This window comes from Barbus barbus (genome assembly GCF_936440315.1).
Source record: "Barbus barbus genome assembly, chromosome: 6".
NCBI classification, from domain to species: domain Eukaryota; kingdom Metazoa; phylum Chordata; class Actinopteri; order Cypriniformes; family Cyprinidae; genus Barbus; species Barbus barbus.
The window spans coordinates 33,410,687-33,416,686 of record NC_136734.1 but is presented as its reverse complement, the minus strand read 5'-3'; positions in this window follow the sequence as shown (position 1 = coordinate 33,416,686).

Sequence of the window (6,000 nt, the reverse complement as noted above, 5' to 3'; positions counted from 1 at the left end):
TATACAGCACAAATGTAATGTTTACAATCATTTTAAAACTCACACTCAGGTGAAAATAATGTTAACATTGGACCTACATACACACTGACGTATAGCTGGATTGAGGTAAACAACTTGAAACTGAAACAAATCAGGAAATTCCTTACTTCACCTCTAGACCACATCATCAACATAGATCTGCCAAGGTCTTGTCATTTGAGCAAATGGTGAGATCATTTGAAATGGGTTGGAGCAGGTGCAGTGGTTTTGGTGGGGTGATGCCTATTTTTTCATAGAAAAGAAAACTAAAAAATGTAGGCCCTACCTAGTTTAAATTTAAAACATATTCCCTGGAATGTCTTTTAGAACGCTTATGTAGCCTACAATTTAATAATGTAGTCATTGTGGACATTTTATGCATGTATAAATAAAATGATTTTACAATACAATTCATAATCAGAGATGATGGATTAAACAAGACATCGAATTTAGCTAAGACCCAGTCAGGTTCTCTAACATTATAATAATCTAGTACTGTTTGGACTGAATTTCATTCTGGCTGCCTTAGCTGAGACTCTTTGATGTGTCAGTGTTATTCTTCAGTATGAAAAACTAATGTATTGGCCCAAGTTATGGAGACAAAGTTAACTCTCAAGGATCTGTTTGTCATTTGTTTATTTGACTCTGCTCAGGGTTTACCTCACCATAAGAGCTGATGTGAGAGTGCAGTTCAGCTCCAGAGAAATGAATTCCCTCACACCACAGGCTCTCATGTGACGAGGCATGAGTTAATTGATGTTGTTTGCATTTGCTTTTTGGTTGATCTTGCTTAAGCCACATTATTCTCCCCGAGAGTAGTCAAGTGGCTTATTTACATGTATGTCTGGAACAAATAAACTTTTGGGCCAAGAAACTCTGTCTAAATACTGATGAGATGCAGTGAGTTCATTGACTGAGACCTCCCTGATCGCCTGTGTCAGCATCCCTGCACTTAATTAATGGCTGTACATATCCTGCTCCTCTGTATTTTATTTCATCTTACAATAAAATTTCCTGATGGTTTATGACTTTTAACTTTCATAAACAAAACCTAAATTAAATATGAAATCCATCCCTTTTCTAGCAATGCTTATTAAAATGAGGCTTACCTCGCTCAGTTTATTAAAACAGATGTATTAGGTCATTTGTTTAGTCAGAGTGTAGTTGAGGCATAAAATTTCTAGATTTATTTGATCATGAAAATTACTGAAAATGCAATCTGGTTTCTTTAACCCAAAGAACATCTGAGAAAATAAATGAGGAGTCTCTTGTATCATCCTGAAGGGGTTCATTTTGCAATAATGACTATCTGACTGTACATTATATGTACAGTACATTAATTAGAGTTTTATCTCTATATTTCCTTAAAGCTTCCTTTACAATGTACAAAACATGCTGAAACAATATTGCAGTAATATTAATACAGAAGTCCTCTGAGGTAATTTTCCCTGCAAGATCACACGAGTTGTAAGTGAATGTGAGTCTTACAAGAGACATGAAAGCAGCATCAGCTGCAGTAATCCAAACAAGTGGACTGATTTACAGCACTGCCGTGGCCAATAGCTGACCACTGAATATGATGACTGACCAATCAGATTTGAACATTCCAGAGAGTGGCCTTTATAAAACATTTTGCAGACTGTTATTTCTTCATAACCATGTAAGTGTTTATCTGCTATTTTTGGTACATTTTCTTCTTCAGTGTCTGCACCTTTCATTGAAACTCTGTCATTCTTTTATTGTCCATGTTTTAGTATCTAATTATGTTAAAGTTCTAGAGCTTTTGCACTTTTATCAGTCAACGTCCAATCAGTGTAAAAATCATTATCTTTATTAGTGCAGCCCCAGGCCCAGATTTATTAAGTCTAGCTGGTTGTTTGTTCACCATAAAACTGCATAACTCAGAGACTCAAATAAAAACTGCATGTTTGTGTTTAGAGTCCAGTTTTCCATCTGAGAGAAATTGAGAAAGCAGGAATCCCCCTAACTGTGTCAGGTTGTAATGAACCTCACTCCTGCCGAGAGCTCTACTTTTAGGGCTTTATAGCACAGAGGTATGACTTCATCCCTCTCTCTTTCATTTCTCTGTATGCTTCTCTTAAGATGTTCTGCATTGCAAGCCATCGAGCCAGTCTTCAAGGACTAGCAGGCAAATTGACATGGCCAGAGCCCAACTCCTTTTAAACCGCAAGCTAAAGAAAGCCATGAGGTAACCCCCAGCGCCAAAATGAACATCCAGATACAGACAGTATAGTATCAGTTCACATTTCTTTCAGGGAGTCAGTAAACTGAAAAGTAAACAAATGTAAGTAGTTCAAGCATTGGAACTGCAGGATGTTATTGATATGTTTGGATGACTTCAGCATATTTCTCTTCTGATTTGAAGTCAGATCTCTCTTGAGGTGGGATAGTATGAATGTTTAGGTCCATTTCTCAGAGAAATGTTGTCATCGCCCGCCTCCTTAAATTTAGCAGGTGAGAGCCAGCTGGAATCAAGTCTCTTCTTACACTTTTACCACTTCCCAGATATTTATGAACCTTTATCTTTCATCTGATCCTTGGTTTCTTCTTTTGTTCTCTTTGTTTTGTCACATTGATCTCTATTCTAAGGCAGCAATAGCCAAAGATATGTCAAACTTTGCTCACTGTTTTCCTAACATAAATAGTTTGGTCACATACATATTTTACATTTTAAAGAGGTTCACTTCAAACTTCAATGCTTTTAGGGAAATTAAACAAAGTGCTTTTACTCTTGAACTTGAAATGATCAGGACCTCTCAAACATCGCCATCCTATGACAAAGTTCAGTACTTTTAATTCATTTGAAGAATATTCTGATGAAAAATCAATAATTTTTTGTTAAAAATCACTTGATACGTTTTAAAAGCTCTCACACCTCTTGTAGATGTCCCGGTAACACTTTTAAATAAACAGGATACATTCTGAGAAGCCAATTTTATTTGTATGGGGCTTTTCACAATTCACTGTTTCAAAGCAGTTTTACAGAAAATGGTTCCCTACTACCTCCAGGACAGCAAACCAAAGTGTGGAAAAAGTGATGATCATGTGAAGGGAAGTTAGGAAGGAAGTTTTCAGGCATCACATACCCTTTCATTTGTCTCTTGTGTCTCTTGTTTCTTATGTGATCTTAGGAATATTCACAACACATTTAAAAGGTTACCATATTCACACTGCAAGCATTATTGGCACAGTACCGTGTAATACTGACTATTTTTGCCAGTCATAGCATTCTGAACACATTTAAAAGATGTTGAGCTTGATAAAAATCCACATGCATGACAGGCAAATCTGACTGAATTCGGACAATATAAGCAATTCATAACTACAGTTTAGGGTTTGGGCTTATTGTAGATTAGTCATTAGATGTAACTGTATGTAAAATCATTACCTACATTATGTACTGTATGTAGTATTTGCTTTTAGGTTGTTTTTTTTAGTTTTTTTAACGGGACCAGTAGGGGTCATTGTGTCTGGGTTTTTTAGGGGGACTCATATTTTGAAGTGCTACGTTTCCTCTGCCTAGTCTTCCTGTTTCTTGTGTTTCATGTTTCCTTTTGTAATTATTAGCACCTGTGTCTTGTTTAACCTGATTAGCATGTTATATATAGTCTTGTGTTTGCTACAATTCTTTATCCAGTATAAACTTTTTAAATGGTTTCCATATTGAGGTCTGTTTTCAGGTATTTCTTTTTTTTTTTCTAATTTCCTTTGCTCTTGGAGATTGGATTTGTTTTTGTTTTTTTTTACTTTTCTCATCTTTTCGCCATGCAACTAAAACATCTGCATTAAAGCTGCAGTCTGTAACTTTTTTGGGTTAAAAATTATCCGAAATCATTATTTGAGCAAGTACATAACCAGCCAGTGTTCAAAACTATCACCTTACTTTAGCCCGATTCACAATGGTTATTTTATAATAATGTTTTCTAATTTGGGTACGGGTAGGTTTTCATGGGAAAATCGAGCATGGCACTGCATCATTACGTCACGTTTGAAAACATAAAGAAGTTGTCCCGACTACTAGGCTATCGCATGTGAGGATCCTGCAGGTGGCGGATCGTTTATTTTTCTCACTGCAGCCAGAATAATTAAATTCATAATTTTGATGGCGGATTGTAATCCAGAAAGGATTATGTGTTTATGAAACACGTGAATGAAAGGAAATTATATTCCAGTTTTAAATGTGCTTCTGATTACAGATAGCCTGGGATTACACAAGTTCGAAGGGAGCATAGTTTGCTTTTTGGGTTAAAATTATTTTTTAATATGAAATTTGAATGACATGACAATTAGATTAGATTGTACATTGAAATTGAAATCTACACGTTAATACACACTATACTCATTGCCAGGCAATGCTGATGTTGTTAACATTAATAATTTGAGAATAAAGTATAACAATAATAATAATTTGCATGGTTAGTTGTGATATGAACGAACCGATCATTAGATTTAATTTCCATTGGTAGCATGATTTATTGTAATGCTTTTTTCCTCAGTTGGTCAGAACAAACGTGGCAGATTTGTTGTGGCAGGTTTGACGTACTTGTTCAGAGGGCACTATATGGTGAAAATTCTTATTTGGGTCATATATTCCAAGACATTAGAATCTGTGATTCCTAAGTACAGTATCCACACCGATGTGGTGACTGGCACACATACTCCTCTAAACATTAAACATTCATCCGTGCTGGAGCCATGCCGGAGCTCATCCCCACGCACGGAAGATAATTCCACACAGAGCTGCAATTCCAGGTTTTCAAACCGAGATGGTGACAAAGAGGTAAAACTTACGTACTGCAGCTTTAAAAACCAAAGTATTATGTCATCCCTCCAATGTTACTCCAATGCCAGTGTATTTCATGGATCTATCATAGATCTGATGTTCAATGGCAGCCGTTCTGCAATGTCATTAGACCCACAAACAAAACTGATGTTGTAAACTTGAAGTTCTGTTTTCTGTCCACTTAATTGAGCGTTATGCAAGAATTGTTCTCACTGCAGGAAAAAGACAATAAGACTACTGGGTTAATAATAGCTGGTAGTTAGTCAAGTTTTATTGTTGATAAAAGCATATAGTTCGTACAGTAAATATGGTGCAAACGTTTAGCAAGCAGCTGCAGTGAACTCTACATAACAGTGAAATGGGTTCCTAGACTTCAATACTCTCACCTCATGCAGCAGTATGACTCACCATGTACCTGGTTGAGAAAAAATTTGGCATTTAGCTTGTTGTAACTGGACAAAATTTGATTTCAGAGCTTTATAAACAAAATGTATCGGAACACATTAACAGAAAACTTTTTTTACTGGTCTTTTGCAAAATAACAAGAGAAAGTCTGCGTTGCTTATGTTCTCAGACCATCACAACCTTTTAAGAAATAGCTGAAGACACCACTCTTCCATTAACAAAATGCCATAACCATAATCAAGAGCACTTCCTATAAATTACACTTTCTTTAGCACCTCCTTTCTGTCCTCTTCTTTATGGTCTACTCTTCTATGGAATCTTTGTATTGTGGTTCTGCTAATATTATGAGCTCTTGTAAATTGCTGGTTTTAAATTCTTCTAATTTGTAAGCTACTTTGAGTAAACGCATTTGTTAAATGATCAAGTCATTCATTTAATCAGGCAGATTTGTTGATGTACGTATGTCCTCGCCAGTTCATTTTGGTTGTGGTTTTTATCATGGCCATTATTAGGAAAACATCAGTTCATCCAGTAGAAATATTAATTTCTTCCATAACTTCCACAGAGAACTTTCCCCAACAATTTTTTTCTGCTCGCCTGTCCATCCAACATGTGGGTGAATATGAGATCCCCAAAGAATGGTTTATGGACAAAGGTTTATGGGTCAGTGGTTTCAGACAGGATATTAAGACAGCGTTGTACTATGAAGGCTATATTTCCTTTTCTTGTCTGTTAATGATACATAACATCAGGGAGCAAAAGAGGGTGGTTAT